Below are 21927 nucleotides of genomic sequence, written 5' to 3'. Positions count from 1 at the left end.
TCAATTTTTGTCCTTAAAACTTATTAATTCTCTTTTACATTCTACATCTATAAATACTAAAATATTCTATGTATTAACTACTCAAATCTTCATGTAATAGTGTAGGTTCTACCCATGTGACAGATGAGGGAACCAAGGAGCACAGTTATTTACTACTTGCCCAATGCAAGTTTCAAAATTATCTTTGAAAATGATAGCTTTTACGTTTTAGTCTATAGTGGTTTAAGATGACAGGTTACAGAATTAGAACAACTGGGTCTAATTACTAGTTCTAATAATTCTTGTGGGGATTCACTGAGATTTTATACACACACGTGTATATGTTTGTGTGTATAAGCATACATGTAACAATGCCTTCCACATACGTATTAACTATTTAATAAGTGTGAACTATTATAGTCATTACTTGGCATTAATGTTTAGGTTGTTTCAATTATACTCTCAAAATGTAATGACTTTTTGAGAGCTTATATCAAATTATTGGAAATATACATGTATTTTTAAAGGGATTAGAGATTCTTAGTATTTGAATACGAATTGTGAAGATTAGTATTGAAAAAAACCCTTGGTAACTTAGCAGGAGTAGCTGCAAACATGGTCCTTCTTTTCCTAAATGAATTATAAAGTATAAGAGCATTAAAGTCTATCGGATTTTTATTGTTAAAGTTAAATATATATGTATATATATGAAAATGTAGAATTTGAAGCTTTGGTTCATCTAACTACGACTCCTCTATTAGAATCATTCCTGAGGAAATCTTTTGTTGTTGTTGTTGGTAGAGAGACTGAAAAGACTAGGTACACAGTGACCGGCTGAAGGAAGAATGAGGGAGTTGCAATACTGTGAGAATGGGATTCTAGGTGGATTTCCTGAAAATGGTAAGATTCATCAGACGTCTTTCCTTATTTCAGAATATTATTTATTATAATATTTAGTTTGTTTCTTATTATGCTGAAAAGTCTCTAGTAATCTGTGGTTTGTGGTAACCAGAAATAGGTATTTGAAGGAAATACATACAAAATGAAATACAAACCTTTACTTTTAAAGATTGTGCTATTTGGTGCACAAAGGATAGTATGTGTTTTCTGAGTGAGATGAGAAACCAGAGAGCAAAAGAGTCATACATTCTCACTTCCTTTTAGGATAGAGGCTCTTTGCAAATAATTTTATATGTTTGTTTTTATAAAATATGGAACCCTTGAATAAAAGCAAATCTGAAGGGGGTGACCGAACTATGAAAAGGTTAGATTGAGCTCAGATTGGGGCATATTAATTTGAGATTGTCTACCGTACTATATGTTCAAGGAAAAATGTTGAATTGTTAATTAAACATGACTCTGGATTTTAAAATAGCGGCCATGACTGGAGATGCATTTTTTTTTTTTTTTTTTTAGTTATCAGTACATATATGATATTTAAAGCCATGAGACAGGATTTAGGAACCAGGAGAGTGAATCTTAACAATAAACAAAGAGACCTCAAACTAAACTGCGGAGCATTTCAAAGTTATGTGGTTGGAGACTGTGTGACTAGTTTCCGAATAAAGTAAGAAGGACCTGCAAGTGAAACAGGAGAGAGAAGAGAAAGTATGTTGTCCCTGAAATAAAGGAACCGTTTCTAGGTAAATGGTAGTAGGAAGATTCAGTGCTATAGGAAGATCAGGCAGAAAGTAAATTAAAATTTTACATTAGATTTTCAAAGGGGATTTTATTTGTAACACTGGCAATAATATAATAGTGTTTTTTTTTTTTTGAAGTGTTGGAATGGAATTGGCTCAAGTGAGAATGGAAGGTAATTAATCAGAGCCTGATGTCCTCTTCTGTAAAAGTGAACAATACTAATAACTATTTCAAAGGGTTGTAATAATTAAGTTAGATAATTTCCATAAATTATAAGGCACAGTACCAGGTACATAATAAATACTTTAAAATTGTGTTTTAATGTTTATTATAATTAACTTTTTTAATGACTTTTACTGAAAAAACAATTTTGAAAGAACAGTAAAAAAGGATGGCTATACTATAACATCTGAGTTTTTTAAAAGTCTAGAAACGTTTTATTATTGAAATTGACAAATAATTCGATAGCTTATTGGAATGTTAAATGGTGTGCTTAAATAATGTAGAGAAAAGAACAGATATTGAAATTAATTCATTGCCTTTCTCATAATTTCACATACTTTCAGGTTAGGTATATTAGATATAGAGAGTAGACTTTAGATAGATGTACTTTTACATTTAGAGTGAGACAGAATTGGAAGCATTTTGTAATATAGGTGTAGTCGGTGTAAGCTTGCTTAGTTGAATCAGAGTTGTCTCTGAGAGTTGTCAGAGTCACAGGATTGGGAGAGGCTGTATGGCAAATGGGTATTTTATTTGTATTTATATCAATCATGTATTAGTCTGTTTACACACTGCTATAAAGAACTGCCAGAGAATGGGAAATTTATAATGAAAAGAGGTTTAATTGACTCACAGTTCCTTGAGCATAGATGGGGAGGCCTCAGGACACTTACAATCATGGTGGAAGGGAATCAGGTATATCTTAATGGCAGCAGGCAAGAGAGCAAGAATGAGAGACAGAAAGAGAGAGAGAGCATAGGAGGAACTGTGAAACACTTATAAAACCATCAGATCTAGTGAGAACTCACTCACTATCATGAGTGAGCGTGGGGAAAACTGTCTCCATGATCCAGTCACCTCGCACCAGGTACTGTCCTCAACAGATGGTGATTATGGAGATTACAATTCAAGATGAGATTTGGGTGGGGACACAGAGTCAAACCATATCAAATCCCCAAAAGCTAAAGCTATGTGTGAGGGTGATCTGCTCTCTTTGACTTAAGCACTATGTTAATGTTTTCCTACATATCTGAGTCTTCTTCCTAAATCTCTGATGAAAGTTATTCTTTACCTCTTTTCTAACTTTCATCTCAACAAGTCCATGAATGTAATAAAAAATAAGAAAAACACTTGAATTAATGTTTTGTCCCTCTCAGCATCTTGGAAAATGAAAACAGTTCTTGATATAAAGAACTTTAATTGTCAGAAATGGCTGCACCTTGGCAATGATAAGACTTTTTGTATCCACGAGAGAAACATGTTTCTCAATTTGAATTCCATCATGAAATATATGTAATTATAAAGTAATTAAAAATACATAGCTTCAAGGCCTCCTGTTGTTGGATAATAGATATCAGATAAGCATTTTGGACTAGACCCTTTATAATTTCTATGACACTAATAGAAAAGTAAGAATTATTCTGAAGCAAAAAATGTAGATAAGCTGGAAGAGTCACAGTCATAATTTTCAATATGATTTCTTCTAATTTCCATCATCCATTCATTTGCATTTTTATGAAGTAGATCTCATATCAATGCATTTGTTCAACAAATTATTGTTGTCATTCACTCTGTAAAATGATAAAGTCATACTGATGAAAAAAGTCATGGCCTCTTTCTGGAATAACCTCACAAGCATCATGAAAGAGATGTTTATATCAAACTTTACAATGAAATAATGAAATATACATAGTACATAGTAAATTCATAAATTAACAGTCTCAGTAAAACAAGGAGGAGTCTTTACATCTATTAATAGTAATAAAAAGTATCCAATACCTGCACGTGTGCACACATACACACATGCATACACACACACACACACACACACACACACAATGGACATTTTTATAATCAGTATTTAACTACTGGCTGATTACTCATGGTGAACCAAATAGAAAAGTTTGTACCAACTCCTACTATTCTAAATTGGACACCTTACGGCTCTAACAGAATACGCAAGAATACAGTTGACACTTGAAGAACTCTAGAGTTAAGAGCACCATCCCAGGGGCAGTTGAAAATCCCCATAAAGCTTTCGATTCCCCGAAAATTTAACTTCTAATAGCCTTCTGTTGACCAGAAGTCTTAACAATAACATATGCAGTCAATTAGCACATATTTTATATGATATATATATAACTGTGTTTTTAATAGTAAAGTAAGTTAAAGAAAAGAAAATGTTAAAATCATAAGAAAGAGAAAATATACATGTGTTTTTCATAAAGTAGGAATGGATTATCATAAAAGTCTCAATCCACATTGTCTTCACACTGAGTAGGCTGAGGAAGGAGAATAGTTGGCCTTGCTGTCTTAGGGATGACAGAGGATGAGGAAAATCTCATATCAGTGGAATGGTGTAGTTGAACCCCATGTTATTTAAAGATCAACTGTAATTCAACTGTAATGTATTCAGATGAATAGCTACTTATTTCTCTTCCCCCTCTAACTTTAAGTATTAATTAGATGACTTTACAGGTAAAACTTGAAGTGATGGAGTTTAAGCAGCACATCGTTAAGTGTACTTTATTAGATTAAGATTTTTTTTTTAAAGATACTGCTTTTTAAATTATTTCCATCTTTGGTCCAAACAAAACATTAGAGTACAGTGGAATATTATAGGCATTTACTTTGTCTCTTAATAAGTAGATAATATTTAAGTTATAATATTTTTGTTCAAAATATTTTTAATCCTGCTCGTTGGAATAAGTTGCCCTTAATATAACGTTATTTACTTTTTGAGTAGTTAAACCATTAAACACAACCTAAATATATATGGTTATTCGGTGAAAATCATCCTTAGTCCACTCAGTACAACTATTACTCAAAATATAATCATGTTATTGGGAAGCAAATGTTTTTACAAATATTTTGCTTATGTTACCAAACTAATATTATACTATATATACTCAACACCATTCTTTATTCACATTAAATGTCTATTGATGCTTCTATAGAAAGGACTTGCTCATTTTTCTGCTAAATATATCCCATTGTACAGGTGTGCTCTAATTTATTTGGACAATCCTGAACTGACAGTTAAGTTTATACAACACTTCACTATGAACAGCTCTGTGCCAATGCATAATAACTTTAATATACAGTTGGCCCTTGAACAACACAAGTTGGAACTGAACAGGCCCACTTAAATGTGAATTTTTAAAATTAAAGTTACAAGTGTGACTGCCTTCCCTGCCTTCCCTTCCACTTCCTCTACCTCTTCCACCTCTGCCACTCTTGAGACAGCAAGATCAACCCCTCCTCTTACTCCTCCTCAGACCTACTCAGCATGAAGACGAGGAAGATGAAGATCATTATCATGACCCACATCCACCTGATGAGTAGTAAATATATTTTCTCTTCCTTACGATTTTCTTATTAACATTATTTTCTTTAACTTATTTTTTTGTTAAGAATAGAGTGTATAATACAAATAACATACAACATGTATTTTAATCCACTGTTTATGTTGTTGGTAAGGTTTCTGGTCCGTAGTAGGCTATTAGTGATTAAGTCTTTGGGAAGTCAAAAATTACACTCAAATTTTCAAATGCACCAGGTTAGTGCCCCAACCATCTCAATGTTCAAGGGTCAACTGTACTTCAAATTTTCACATATGCCTGAATTTCTAGAAATTAAATTATTAGATCTCAGAATTTTTACATTGTAATGTTGTTTGCTGATATCAAAGTGTTCTTTATAAAGTGTGTAAAACTTTACATTTATTTTAGTAGGTGTTCCCGAGTCCTCAAGAAACCATGTTATAAAAGTCCTGCATCATAGTCAATCTATAGGTAAAACATTTTACTCTTCAGTTGATATCTACATTGCTTTCATTCTGAAGGAGGCTAAGCATCTTTCATATGTTTAAATGCTATTAGTATTTCCCTTTCTGGGAAATGTCTACTTAAATATCTACCATTTCATGTTCATTTAAGTCATTTTTGTATGGATTTTTATGAGCATTTTATAAAATGGAGATATTAGCCCACTTACTGTGCTGTGATATGCAAATAGTTTCCCAGTTGGTAGTTTATTGATTTCTGATTGACAGTTTATTATTTTTGTTTGTTTTGCTTTTGGTTTTTAGTAATACTTTCATGTCTCTAAATCCTTCTATTATGGTATCTGGATTTTGTAATATAGTTACACATCCCTAATTTACGTTGCATTTATAAAATTAAAAATATACATGTTTTGAAGTATTTTTATAATGTTGTTTTAACAGTATTTAACCCATTTAAAATTTATACCTGTGTAAACTGGAGTCAACTCTCCCCCATAACTTCAGTCATTTCAATGCCATTTATTGAGTAGTTCAACTGTTTCTTTCATTCAAAATACTACTAGGTTATATAATTTCCTATATGCATTTATATATGTCTATTTCTGAACTTGATCTATCACAACTTACATTTTCTCTAGTTGATTTAATTGTAATGATTAATTAGGTCACCAGTTTACATAACACCGAACCATTTTCTATTGCTAAAATAAAAGTCACTGGATTATAGGAATTATTCTGCATAATACACAATATAGATTTATTCAATAATACAGTATTGGGTTTTGTTTATTAATACTTTATATAGACCACTTTTGTTAGTATTATAGCTATGATTCCTTTTATATTCAGTCCTATCTGGATTGTTATATCATCAATATTGGGCTTATTTCATAAATTAAAATGTTGAAATTTTTCTTCTTTTCCATCCAAGTTATTTAAATATTGTGTTTTTAACTTGGTAGAAATTCCATGAAATCTTCTGCTAGATACTTAAAATTATATATTTCTTTAGAAATCGATCTGGGTGTATATGTGTGTGTGTTTATATGTGTGTGTACATATATATTTGTATAAGTATTTAAAAGTATATGTATGTATATGTATACACATAAGTGTATAAATGTGTATGTGCTTATAATACATATACATATATACATACACTTTTATATACATATGTACACTTTTACAGACACATACACTTCTTATAATTATACAGCATGTAGAAACTTCTTATAGGTATATAAGTATATGTACATACATATAAAAGATTTTTTTCCTTTTATCTTTGTTGTATCTTACATCTATGGTGGATCTTCAGTGTTGGAATTTGTCTTCTGGTAGTTTTTCTTCAAAATATATTTTTAATGCTCTTTTCACTCAGCTTTCAGTTTTTCTCTCTCTTCTCTATAGAAGGCTATGTTTTCTTCTATAGATATCCATTTTTCCCAATCCAATAAAGATGGTGTTTTAATTTATGAAAAATATTTTTTTTTAGTGTTTCCTTGATATTTGGCTTTAATTTTTCAATTGTTTTCTTGAAGTATTCTTTTATAGGTGCTACAAATGTCCTCTTTCCATCATTCACTGTTGATAGAAATTTGACTTGCTGTGACACGGCCATGTGCAACATGTTCCCTTTTGGTAGCAGCAGGGGAGAAAGTTGCTCTCCTGACCAGCTTGCTGTCATGATACAAAAAATCCTCTTTTTCTCCATTGCCCTAATAGCATATTGATCCCCCCTCATATTTCATGTTTGTTGAAATATTCATTTATTCTCACTTTCTTTAAATTTCTCACCCAAGAGGAGAACTTCCACTGCTGGCCCAGGGCCTATGTCAGGGAATGCCTTCTAGAAGTTTTTTGTTAGGTTTGTCTCCTTGTTTTTTTTTTTGTTGTCGTTGTTTGTTTGTTTGTCTGAAACAAATTCTACAGACTTTCTGTAGATTAATCTGTTCCCTGTTCTTTCTAATTCCTTCCTGTGGCTTCTATGCAAGCTTTGCTGCTGCTTTTCAGAGCATTTACATGTGCTTTGAAGTCTACAGATATGAGCTCCCTGGTATTATTTTTAAAATAAACTTTCTGTATTTAGTTTCTATCCAAAAATTCCTTCTGTAAGACTGAAAATATGTAACTGGGAAAATTCTGAACTTTTCTTCAATGTCACACCAGAAGCCTTAACAATATATTTTAAAGAAACTAATTTGAGGATACTGTAATTTTATATATATTTGGAGGAGGAGGAAGTTTTGCACTCTGTTTAGTTTGGAGTTCAATGGAAGCAATATTTTCCACTGGCAATTTGCAAATGTGCAAGGACAAATTAGATGGAAAGATTACATGTTATATATAGTGCTGAGATCAGTAAGATCATTTTGCAGATTAAGCAAATGTTTCCATTTCTATTAAAAATGTGCCCATGAATTAAGTGTCTTAGCAGAGTTTCTTATAATAAAACTACTTAGATATTCTAGTGGATAGACTATTAGATTCAAAAGTATTGTATTTTCCTAATAACTATCATTATATACAGAGATAAATGATCTTGAAATTATGACAAAGACTTTACAATTTTTTTGTAATTATGACAAAGACTTTGTTTGATGATGATCATTGGAAGACAAATGTGTACATTCTTCCTTTGTTTTTTTATTAATTAACCAAAATAAAATATTAAAAGACTATATGGGATAAATCCTGATTTAGATATAGGCATAAAACTTATGTATGGACATTTAGCACATACATTTGACACCATGAACCTGTTTGACATTTTTTGTTACACTGAAGCCTTATTCTAATGCATCATTTTTTTTTTAATGATGATATCAACTCTAAGAAAATAAGAGTTACCTACATTACATGTATTATTGCTTAAAATATTAATTGATCAAATTTAAACATAACAATTTATTTGATAATGATACAGAGAGGATACAAGGAAACACCAGGTAGAAGAGGGCAGCTCCCAGCAAAGGCCCCACCCTCAAGCCTGAAAACCCGAGGTTTTAAACGGGAACAGGCATTCCTGTTTTCATACCCTAAAGTTGCCTTTTGGCCTGCTACGCCTCCCTGTCTTGTACCCATATAAACCCCAGACTCCAGGCTTCAGAAGCAGAGGAGTAGATGAACAGAAGAGCAGAAGAATGGCAGAATGGCGTGGCAGAGAGAAGGAATGTCTGAACATTGAGAGGAATTTGGCTGGGGACAGTCAGAGTGGAGATCAGCTGCTACATGGCCAAACTCCAGGGTAAAATGATCTTCTCCCTCCATCCCACTGCCAGCTCCCCATCCATTCTGCTGAGAGTCACCTCCACCAGTGAATAAAACTCCCACATTCATCCTTCAAGTCCATGTGTGACCTGACTTTTCCTGGATGCCAGACAAGAGCTCCAGATACAGAAAGCTGTTGCACTGGCCCTTTGCCCTTGTGAAAAGGTAGAGGGTCCACTGAACTGTCTAACACTTAAGCCGTCTGTGGATGGCAAGGCTAAAAGAGTACACTGTAACACGTGCCCACTTGCACTTTGGAAGTCTCAGACACCACCCTGGATGCTGCTGTGCGGCCAGGGCCCAGGGGCCCTTGCCCCAGCTCCTGCACCTGCCCATCTGTGGGCTCCCCATCCCATGAGGCATTTGAGCGTGTCCGGTGGCTGAACAAGATGAACCACACCCTGCCGCATGTCCTGCAAGTGGGGCCAGGGAACTCTCACACTTCAGTAATACTTGAAATGCATTTACAAAGTAAGACAATTTATATGCGTATTAATATCTGCATAATAAAGATCTCAAAATTAACAGATTTATGTGTCTTGGATAGGTAACTAATAGTAAGATTTTGATAAATAAAGCACGAAGCAGTGGAGCAGTGATTCAAGGCCTTGTGCTTCAATGTTTCATTTGAGTTTGAACCCCAGTTTTACTTAGCATAATTAATAAGCTTTTTATAAAGAAATGTTCTCATTAAAGGTATTTATCAATGTTTTCAAATAAGCACATATAATGCTATCTTTTGAGTTTAGCTTTTTAATCTCATGTGCCAAGTGTTTTTAGGAACTGTTTTGGCATCTATTGTGCCCATGCTACATGCTAATGATTTACCTGGAGATGTTCTTTAAGCAAGACAATGGTGAATACTCCTTAGTGATTATCTCATCATCTTCAAGGCTCTTTGAAGTTAGGCTTTCTCTATATTACAAACCTCTGCTCATCTATGAGAACTAAGCCTTGTAAGGGTTTCTCTCTCTTTGACATGACCTAAATGCCTGCCTTCCTATTATCTCTTACTAAGCTACAGGTAGAAACTCTTTCAACTCTTGTTCTGAGTGTGTTTTTTTTGTTGTTGTTTCTCCTTGTGCCCATGACCGGTTCATGGATCTAATATGACCCATTGATCTCGTCTAAAGAGGTTTTGGAAATCTGGTCCTTTACCATGATATACCTCATTTCCCAAGATTTGAAGTCCCCAATATGCACAACAGATCCCTGTAAACCTAAGCATTATCAGTCACTGTTATTAGCAAAGCAGTTGTGGACCATAAATCATTTCATATTTCGGGTAATTTATCTTGTAATTTAGCTCCAAACATACTGTTACTTAAATCTTAAAAATATGCTTATTTCTATAGCTCTGTGCCTTTATAGTGTGTAGGTTCTCTTCCTCCTACCTAGAATGCCCACCTTATTTTTTGTGTGCTTAACAAAAACTAGTTATTTCTCAGGTTCCACCAAAGGTATATAAGACATCTAACCTAACTTTTTCAGAAATGAATTCCTCAATCTGCTTTATTTTACTTTTGTTTGCATTGCTCTTATCCTGAGAAGTATTTTAGTTCCCTGAAAGTGAGTGTCAAATCTTATCTTATTTCTTTTTCTTTTTGCTTTTTCTTCATTTTCCAAAGGCATATGGTAGTTATTAAAAAATTCAAAGTAATGAAAATGATAGAATGATTAAATATATACTTTAAATTATAAAAGATCAGAATTGCCAGCATGACTATTTGAAGACTTCAAATTAGATGTTTCAAAAAAAAGCATGATATTTTCAATTTCCATACGTGCTTTTGTATAGAGTTGCATTCCAATAATAATGGAAACTGCGACTTGGTAAATATGTAAATATGTAAACTGATTTACATATTTACTGCTAAGTATTGGCAGTAGTTTTTAGTTAACTTTCTTTGCTGTGAACTTGCTGATCTTGCTGACTATATGTGGTGCTTATCTGTTCAGAGAAGGTAGACATAAAATGTTGAGAACAGAAAGCATTCTCAGGATGGCTTTTACTTTACGTAACAGGGAATCTAGGCATGAGTCTCAGATACAGGGTCACAATGCATCTTACTTTTCCCTTGCTAACACAATTGAGAGAGAGCTGAAAGCCTTTAATGGCCTTTAGAAGAGCAGAGATGCTTCATTTATACAGTATTGAAGGTAAAATGTTTAAGGATACACAGTTTCTCAACTGTCATATCCAAATACTTTTCTTTGTTCATCAGAAAAGCAGATTCAAGTTGCCAAGTTGACATTAGGGAAAGGTGTTTCTCTGGGGATGCCATGATTTCGTATTTCCTGGGTTACATATTAGGAGATAGAAATGTTTTCTTTTTGAAATGTCTTTGTGGTTTAAACTCAAGTGACATCAACTGCAAATAGCCTGAAGCAAAGTTAGCTTTGATTGTTCCTTTGCTTTGAATCATCTAGTCACTTTAGAAAAGATAAATCACATCAAGGGGAAAACGCTTACAAATGAAATATGGAAGGAAAGTATTTTTAAAAACACAAGATTTATTTGCTGAAATAATGATGAACCTATCGACTTTCCTGAAACAGACATTTCACTTTGACTTCCAAATTATTATTATGTTTAAACACATTATTACTAGTATTATATTATTATTATTAACTCTAACATTGCAGAATATACACTCATCTCGTTTTGTCTCTTCATTTCTGAAGGGTCTGGGCCATCTGTATTCCTGCCTGGATTAGGCTGTTGTGGTTTCCCATTGACCTTAATCACAGGGCATGGTACTACTAAGAGACACCCTAATCAATCTCCTGTATTCCATGCAGACTCTTTTTTATCTCCGTTGTGGAGTAGTGGACTGATTTCATCTGGATAGTCTGGGTCAATCACCCCAGCTAACACTGTAACTCCCTTCTTAGCCTGTTGACTAAAAGGTAAGAGAAGCCCGAAGTGTCCAGGTGGCAATCTTAACTTCCAGCTTCATGGAATTGTTGTTGTCTCTCCTGCTGGCCACATTCCTCCCTGTGGAACTAAGATGTCTAGGCAAGCAAAACATAATGTCGCGAAAACAGGAAGCAAAAATTTTGCTAGTGGATCACTAGGGGTGACGATGAGTGGTTCCTCTTCCAATTCTACCCCTTGATTCCTGGACCCATGAATCCTGGCTATGAGAGAAATAGTACCATATATTGGACACTAATTCAGAGCATACGCAGCCTTCTGGAGAACTTTGCCCCAGCCCTGCAAAGTATGGTCACTTAGTTGGCGTTGTAATTGTGACTTCAAAAGGTCATTCCATTGTTTTATCAATCCAGCTGCTTCAGGATGATGGGGAACATGATAAAACTAGTGAATTTCATGAGCATGAGCCCACTGCCACTCTTCTTTAGCCATGAAGTGAGTGCCTGGGTCGGAGGCAATGCTATGTGGAATACCATCATGGTGGATAAAGCATTCTGTAAATCCATGGATGGTAGTCTTGGCAGAAGCATTGTGTGCAGGATAGGAAAACCCACACCCAGAGAGAGTGTCTATTCCAGTAAAGACAAACCTCTGCTCTTTTCATGATGGAGGAAGTCCAATGACGTCAACCTGTCACCAGGTAGCTGGTTGATCACCACGAGGAATGCTGCCACATCGAGGGATCAGTGTTGGTATCTGCTGCTGGCAAATTGGACATTCAGCAGTGGCCATAACCAGGACAGCCTTGGTGAGTGGAAGTCCATGTTGCTGAGCCTATGTGTAACCTCCATTCCTGCCGCCATAGCCACTTTGGTCATGGGCCTGTCAGGCAATGACAGTGTGGCTGGGGAAAGAGGCTGAGTGGTATCCACAGAACAGGTCATCCTATTAACTTGAATATTAAAATCCTCCTCTGATGAGGTCACCCATTGGTGAACACTCTCATGGAATACAAGTATCTTCAGTTTTTAACCCCTCAGAGGGGTACATCTACATGTACATCCCCAAATTTCTTTGTCACCAATTTTCCAATAATGCTTCTTTCAAGTCCCTGACCATCCATCCAAACCATTGGCTATAGCCAATGAATTTGTATATAATCACACATCTGGCCATTTCTCCTTCCATGCAAAGTGCACAACTAGGTGCACTGATCAAAGTTCTGCCCACTGGGAAGATTTCCCTTCACTGCATCCTTCAGGGATGCCCTAGAAAGGGGCTGTAGTGCTGCAGCTGTCCACTTTTGGGTGGTGCCTGCATATCGTGCAGAACCATCTGTGAACCAGGCCCTAGTCTTCTCTTCCTCTGTCAACTGATCAAAGAGAACTCCCTGTGAGGCCATTGGTGCAGGATGGGGGAGAGAAGGCAGGGCAGCAGGAGTGGAGACCATGAGCATTTGAGCCACTTCCTCAAGTCACTGATTTGTGCCTTCAGGACCAGCTTGAGTCCACTCATGCATATACCCCTTCCATTTGATGATGGAATGATGCTGTGCACGACCCACTTTATGGCTGGATAGGTCAGAAAACACCCAGTTCAGGTTGCATGGTGACTTGATGACTCGTAGTCAAATGTTCAGTTTCTACCAAAGCCCAGTAACAGACCAAGAGTTGTCTCTCAAAAGGAGAACTGCAGAAGATGACAGGGCTTTGCTCAAAATTCCCAGAGGTCTCTGCTTTAATTCATCTATGAGTGCCAGCTGAAGGCTCCAAATAGCATCCCTATCTGCTACTGACACCTCAAGCACCATTAAATTTACTATGTCATATGGCCCAAGTGGGAGAACAGCTTGCACAGCAGCCTGGACCTATTGCAGAGACCTGTTCTGGACCCTACTCAAAACTGGCAACCTTTCAGGTCACTTGATAATGGGCCAGAATAACACACACAAATTAGGAATGTGTTGCCTCCAACATCCAAGTAGGCCCACGAGGCATTGTGCTTCTTTCTTGGCTATAGTATGGGCCGAATGCAGCAACTTATCCTTCACCTTAGAAGGAATATCAGGCCCCACACCCTAGAGATTTTACTGAGGTAGAAGGTGCCTGAATTTTAGTCAGATTTATTTCCCATCCTCTGGCATGCGAATGTCTCACCACTAAGTCCAGTGTGTTTGCTACTTGTTGCTCACTGGATCCAATCAGCATAATGTCATCAATGTAATGGACAAGTGTGATATCTTGTGGGAGCAAAAAGTGATCAAGCTGTCTCCGAATAAGATTATGACACAAAGCTGGAAAGTTGATATATCTCTGAGGTAGGACAATAAAGGTATATTGCTGGCCTTGCCAGTTGAAGACAAATTGCTTCTGGTGGGCCTTATGGATAGGAATGGAAAATAAGGCATTTGCCAAGTCTGTGGCTGCATACCAGATACCAGGAGATGTGTTTATTTGCTCAAGCAATGAAGCCACATCTACAGCAACTGCAATTGGAGTCACCACTTGGTTAAGCTTACGATAATCCACTGTCATTTTCCACGATCCATCTGTCTTCTGCACAGGCCAAATGAGAGAGTTGGATGGCGATGTGGTGGGAATTACCACTCCTGCATCTTTCAAGTTCTTGTGGTGGCACTAACCTCCACAGTCCCTCCAGGGATGTAACATTGTTTTTGATTTACTATTTCGCTAGATAGAGGCAGCCCTAATGGCTTCTATTTGGACTTTTCCACCATAATAGCCCTCATCCTTCCAGTCAGGGAGCCAGTGTTGGTTTTCTGCCAGCTGCCAAGTGTGTCTATGCCAATTATGCATTCTGGCACTGGAGAAATGACCACGGGATGAATCTGGGGACCCACTGGACCCACTGTAAGTTGGATCTGAGCTAAAACGCCATTAATTACCTGACTCTTATAAATCTCTGCTTTAACTGGAGGACCACAACGACGTTTTGGGTTCCCTGGAAACAACTTCAGCTCAGAGCCAGTGTCCAGTAGTCCTCAAATGTCTAATCATTTCCCTTTCCCTAATCCACAGCTACCCTGGTAAAAGGCCAGAAGTCTCCTTGGAGAAGGATGAGAAAAGGACTAAAAACATAAATTGTTGGTAGTGTAGTGGGATCCTTCCTCAAGGGGACCTGGCCTCCCCTTCATTCAAGAAGTTCTGGGTTTATAAACTGGCTCAAGTCTGGAAATTGATTGAGGGGTTGTGATTCTCTGTTTTATAGTTCAAATTACTCTTTTGTCCATTTGACCTAGAAGTTTTCTGCTTACATATATTAAGTAGGAATAAATTAAGTAGGCTTTCTATCATTTTCAGTTCTAGGAACATTTTAATTAATTAGCCAATGCCAAAGTTCTACATGAGTCAGACTATTCTGATAGCTGCTTTACCTCTGCTGTCTATTGTGATAGCTACACCCACCTGGCCTTTGATGGTTAAGTGCTGCCATTTGGCCCCTGCCACCTTGGGATCCAATTATTCCCACTGTATTTAAGTTTTGTAGTTGAGTGACTGCAGTTCCCACTGTTAGATCTGACATACAGAGAAGAGCAATTACAGAGCTCTTCAAAGATGCAAGTGATGCCCTCACAAATAATCACTAGTCAAGGGTATATCTTTTGGACCCTGCCAGCTGGGATGAGTAAGTCTAAAATGACTAATCCAGTCCACCATCCCAATCTCTCTAAGCCATTAGAACCCTTCCTCTACATTAAACCAAGGGAGATCAGGCATTTCCAGCTTGCTCACAGCAGGCCATCTGTTAATTCATATTTCAGCTAATCAAGCAAATAAACTACTAGAACCTTTGTTTAACTCCCCAAGCTTCAACATTAAATGCAGAGTCCCTACTTAGTGGGCCCAAATCAATCAATTCAGCCTGATCCAATTCTGTTCCTTCCACCATTATCCTGCACCCTTAATATTCATTCCCATGCCTGTTCTCCAGATTTATGTTTACCGAAATTAGAAAACTCAAGCAGTTCTTTTTGACTATAGTGCACCTCCTCATCGGTCACACTCAACCTCACCTCCAGGGGCCCATCAGGACTTTAGTCTAATTATAGGTCTAGAAGCAAACAGTGGTGTGGGGATGCCTCCTGAGGAGAATCAACATTATCTTGCCTGGCAACTGCCTCAGGGGAGGCTGTCACTGTGGCCTCAGGCAGCACAGGGTCTATCTCCTGAGACAAAGGTGGAAAGGCTGATGGCAGAATGGGTTTGCGAGGGAATGTTGACACTACGAGGGATGAAGAAGCTGTTTCTTCTGGCAAAAAAAAAAAAAAAAAAGGCTCAACAGAGTTTACAAGCACAGTGTCCCCAGTTTCATCAGGGTCCTCTCACATGTCCTCATTCCAAGTTGCAGGGTCCCATTCTTTTCCAATTAATGCCCTCACTTTAACAGTAACCACCTGTCGAGGCTGTGCATGTACCTCTTGTTGCAGGTCAGCCACTCACATGATAGAAGCTTGTGTCTGCTTTTACACAATTTCAGCTTTTTCTCTACAGGATATGAGACTCTCAGTCAGGGCTATCATAGCAGATTTCAGGCTCAGTATCTGCTTCTGAAGCCGGGAGTTGGAATTTCTGAGTTCATCATTTTCTTTCATTACTTTGTCTGGCAAACTGAGGAGCAACCAACCAACTTCATTATGTTCCTTAATTCTCCTCATATAGTAAAAGGTATTATGTATAGTCATTAAACTCCTTGCCTCTTATGAGCAGTGAATCAGGAGTGTCAAATGCATTTATTTTGCATAATTCTCTAAACAGTTCATGCCAAGTACTATCAGTATTCTCCACACTATTAGAAGTAGAGTCCTTAGCATTTTGGGGTCTAATTATATTAAGCAGCCAACTCCAGAAACCCCAAAACCAATGAAAGAACACCATTCTTAATATTAGGCTCCTCTAGAACCACTTCTGGTACCAAAATTTCTATTAGTCAGGGTTCCCTAGAGAGACGGAACTACTAGTGTGGGACTAAGTGGATAAGTTGGCTGGACTTCCTGGATCAATAGGGACTTCCCTAAGGGGACTTTCCCCTAAGCCAAAATGAGTCACAGCTGCAAGCTAAGGGATTGAAACTTCAACCAATCATATACGGAGTTTAAGCTCTAGCTGCAGTCTGATGTTTTTAACCAATCAGGCTCGTCAACCCACAAGTTGATAGAAAATAAGCTAATTCTATAGGACAGAAAAAGGAAAAGGGGAGGGGTCATAAGGGGATATAAGACACCCAAGCTAGAAAGGGCAACCCTTCTGGGTCCCCTTCCACTGGGTGGAAGTTTTACTTCCGCTTTCACTTTACTTTGGCTTTTGCTTTGTTTTTGCTCTCACTTTAATAAATCTTGCCACTGCACACTCTTTGGGTCCATGCATTTCTCTACTCGAGCTGTAACACTCACTGCTGTGGTCCACGGCTCCGTTCCTTGAAGCCTGTGAGACCTCGAACCCTTCCATCAAGAAAAAACCTTCGATCAAGAGAAGACTTCTTATCTCATTTCTGGGGGCCCATCTGGGATTTCTCCAAAGCTGTGAGTAACATTGGACCCCTTTCACTTGCTACTCTGTTCTATCTTCTCACTAGAAGTTGGAGGAAAATACCAGGCACCTGTCAGGCGTTTAAAAGTGGCAAGCGTGGCCACGGACTTAAGACATGGGTGTGAGGCTTCCTGGGAAGGGGCTCTCTAACAACCCCCAACCCTCTGGGCTAAGAGTGTTGGTTTGCCTGGAGCCAGTTCCAACTGTTTCTACCTTTCCTGGGAAAAACCAAGGGCTGGTAACAGGTGGAAAACTGTCTTCCTGAAATCTCAGCACTGACCCAGTGGAGATCATGGCACAGTGAGAAGCCTCTACTCTGCAGCCACCCATGTGTGTGTTCCCTGCCTTTTCTGACCCATGCCTCCTGGGTCCTAACATCCTCAGAGAAGGCTTTCTTAAGGCCCTATCTTCTAGGATCTTTCCTACTCCTGAATCTAAGAATCTTTTGGCTAAGAGCTAAGTCGAGTGGGGAGGCGATCCAAAGACCCTTGCCCATGGTGCCCCCAGGCTTATTCTTATGCAAATCGGTATCAATATACTTATACAGGACATGTCCCTCATAACCTGTACCCTGGGCACTATCTGGGACATCAAAAGGCATGTCAAAGGCTGATAGAAGGCATAGGATGTTTTTCCTTTTTTTGCTCTAAACTTATTCCAGATTGTAGAGGCTACTTTACCACCTTTCCTGTCTGGGATCAGTGATTAGAACTGTAGGACTTCTCCACTCGAAGCAGTCAGACATATGGGCCAAAAACAATATAATAGACAATAGGTCCCCCGATCCAAGTCCAAAGGTCAATGAATATTCTTATGAGGACAAATGGGGACAGAAAATTTGGGTACAGAAAGCACTGTTCCAACCTTGGTCCTCCAATTTGCCGCTACCTATGCTAAAACTGTTGTGCTCCAGTGCCATTTTCAAGGAATTTATCTTGCTGGGACAGCTCCAAGCCCAGAAATATGCTAACTGGTGCCTAATCTCTGAACTCAAAATACACCCCGAACCTAAGACCCACTCGCAGATGCAAAGGCAATTGTGGACAAGCTGCTAAGGAGCCACTAAAATCCAGCAGCCCCAGGCCCCTTTTTTTGTGGCTAAAATGGACGGGAAATGAGTGTGGGCAAAACTGCTATGTTGGTAAGTGCAATTAAATCTGATAAGCAGAGTTCCTTGGGTGATTGGGCACCCTGGAAAGAAAAGGACACTAGAACCCTAGGTGATGCACTAGGGCTAATGCTCACTAGGGGATGCCTAGGGGTGCAGGCACTCCTATGTTCTTTCAGATGGGAGACATTTCCTCAAAAGCAAAGCCATCCCTAAGGTGTATTCTCGATAACTGGGACCAATTTGACCCTCAAACACTGAAGAAGAAGCAACTTATATTTTTCTGCAGCACTGTCTGGCCACAATATCCTCTTCCTGGAGGAGAGACATGGCCACCCAAGGGAAATATAAACTATAATACCATCCTACAGCTAGATTTCTTTTGTAAAGGAGAGGGCAAATGGAGTGAAGTGCCATATGTACCGGTTTTTTTCTCATTAATGTATAACCCACAATTATGTAAAAAAATGTAATTTACATCCTACCAGGGGCCCTCAAAGCCTACCCCCATACCCAGGTCTCCCCGTGGCTCCCCCTCCCACTAGTAAGGACTCTCCTTTGGCCCTAACAGCGCAGAAGGAACCAGACAAAAAGATAGTCAAGGAACCAAAAGGCGCCAATTGTTCCCCCTCCAAGCCATGGGAGCAGGAGAAGGAGACTTTGGCCCAGTGTGAGTACATGTCCCCTTTTCTCTCTCAGACTTAAAACAGATCAAACTGGACCTAGGAAAATTCTCAGATAATCCTAATGGATACATGGACATCCTACAGTGATTAGGACAATCTTTTAATTTAGCTTGGAGAGATATAATGTTGTTGTTAGGTTGAACATTAACTCCCAATGAAAGACAGGCTGCCTTAGCTGCGCCCCGGGAGTTTGGGGATCTCTGGTACCTAAGCCAGGTAAATGATAAAATGATACCAGAAGCAAGGGAACAATTCCCCACAGGCCAACAGGTGGTTCCCAGTGTGGATCCCCTCTGGGGCCTCAATTCAGAGCACGGAGACTTGAGTCGCAGGCATTTACTGACTTGTATACTAGAGAGATTAAAAAAGACCAGAACAAAGCCAATGAATTACTCAATGATGTCCACTATAATGTGGGGAAAGGAAGGAAACCCTAAGGCATTTTTAGAGAGGCTAAGGAAGGCATTAAAAAAGCATACTTCCTTGTCACCTGACTCTATGAAGGCCAACTAATTTATCACTCGGTCAGCTGCAGACACTAGAAAAAAACTTCGAAAGACTGCCCTGGGCCCTGAGCAAAATTTGGAAACTCTATTGAATTTGGCAACTTCCGTGTTTTATAAAAGGGATCAGGAGGAGCAGGCTGAAGGAGGCAGATGAGACAAGAAAAAGGCGGCTGTGTTAGTCATGGCCCTCAGGCAGATGAACATCGGTGGCTTAGAAAGAAAGAAGGGCTAGGCAGGAAACCCGCCTAACAGGGCTTGTTATCAGTGCAACTTACAGGGGCCCTTCAAAAAGGACTGTCCCAAAAAAGTAAGCTGCCCCCTCGTCCATGTCCCTTGTGCCAGGAGGATCACTGGAAGGCATACTGCCCCCGAGGGTGAAAGTCTTCTAGGCCAGAGGCCACTAACCAGATGATCCAACCACAGGACTGAGGGTGCCCCCGGTAGGCACCAGCCCATGCCATCACCCTTACAGAGCCCCAGTAAGTGTCACCATTGAGGGCCAGGAAACTAACTTCCTTCTGGACACTGCTGCAGTCTTCTCAGTTTTACTCTTCTGTCCCCAACAAATATCCTCCAGGTCTGTCACCATAAAAGGGGTCCTAGGATAGCCAGTCACTAGGTATTTCTCCCACCCCCTAAGTTGTGACTGGGGAACCTTATTTTTCTCACATGCTTTTCTTATTATGCCTGAGAGCCATACTTCTTTACTAGGGAGGGACATATTAGCTAAAGCAGGGGTCATTCAAATCCCTAGCACACCCAGTCCCTACAAATGATTAGCACTCTCAAGACTACATAAAACTCTTCACACTCACTGCCACTTGCTAAATTTATTTAATGTCATGCTTACCAAAATTCACAAGGCCTTCAGCCCAAATCCAACTGACTGCTGAGTGTGCCTCCCCTTACGCTTTAAACCGTATGTCCCATTTCCTGTTCCCAAGCATTGGAACACCACTGAACTGACAAGAAACACCACAGGCTTGGTGGGCCATTTAGTCTCAAATCTAGAAATAACACATACATCAAATCTCACCTGTGTAAAGTTTAGCACAACCATTGATGCAGCCACCTTCCAGTGCAAAACATAGATTACCCTACCTCCACTACTCTCTTGCTTACCATTAGGAGTCTTTTTTGTTTGTAGTTCCTCAGCTTATTGCTGCTTAAATGGTTCCTCCAAAAGTCTATCCTTTTTCTCCTTTTTGGTGCCCTGCATAACTATCTATACTGATCAGGAGTTATAGGATTTTCTTCTACCCAAACCCCATTACAAACGGGCACTAGTCCTGCCATTCATTATCGGGGCTGGGATACTAGAAGGACTAGGAACTGGCATTGGAGGCTTTACCACCTCCACCCAGTTCTATTACAAATTATCACAAGAGTTAAATGATGACATTGAATGAGTCACTGACTCATCCAGAGCAATTTTCAATCTGGCAAACTCCATTCTTGGTAAGTGCCCTATACAGGTGTATCATTTTTTATCTTTTAAATATGTACCTTATCTATATTTAGATATATTTTGATATACAAATATTTACCATCGTGTTACAGTTGCATATGGTATTTAGCACAGTAACGTGCTGTACAGATTTGTAGCTCAGGAGCTGTAGGCTATACCATATAGCCTAAGTGTGTAGTACGTTATACCATCTAGGTTTGTGTAAGTACACTTTATGACATTTGCACAACAGCAAAATCACCTAAGGAGACACTTCTCAGAACATATACCAAACGTTAAGCAACACATGGCTGTGTAATCAAAATCACAGGTTATTGTCTCTGTTAATTTAAGATTATAATACTTAACTTTGTCCTTGACTGTATAAATGTCTCAACTCTTTAGTTCCTTTGGAGTTTGCATTTACTGAGAGTAGGCAAAAGAAATATATTCAAGTATAACAAATTTGGACTCTTTTGTGATAGAAATCTTTATATAGAGCTTAATCCATCAAAATAAAATCTTTAAAACATATGAGCCTTCATATATGAAGTGGACAGTTTCAACTGTGACAACCTATATGCTACTGAGGAATGTGTTTCTACTGTATTCTTTAAGGAAACATATGAAGTACAGGAGTCCTATGTGCCAGCATCGCTTAATGATAGTTTTTTGGAGATTGTCTGCATTACCAGAGCAGACTCGGCAACCTGAAGTTTATGACAATTTCAGAGCTTTGGCCTGAGTTGAAACAATTCTGACCTGGGAATAGGGAGCTGGATCTTATTGCTTACCAAGAAATATACCACAGTTAGTGTTCCTTTGCTAATTCAGAGTTGGGCAGCCTAAGATCCAGG

General features: G+C 38.4%; 1 pseudogene; it reads left to right on the top strand.

Annotated features, from left to right (window-relative positions):
• The first annotated feature begins 18610 nt into the window (after positions 1 to 18610).
• Positions 18611 to 19777, top strand: LOC144341264 (uncharacterized; annotated as a pseudogene).
• Positions 19778 to 21927: the final 2150 nt, after the last annotated feature.

Source organism: Macaca mulatta, chromosome 6 (assembly GCF_049350105.2).
Source record: "Macaca mulatta isolate MMU2019108-1 chromosome 6, T2T-MMU8v2.0, whole genome shotgun sequence".
In the NCBI taxonomy this organism is placed as follows: Eukaryota; Metazoa; Chordata; class Mammalia; order Primates; family Cercopithecidae; genus Macaca; species Macaca mulatta.
Note: the sequence above shows the minus strand (reverse complement) of the source record. Positions and strands in the feature narration are given on the sequence as shown.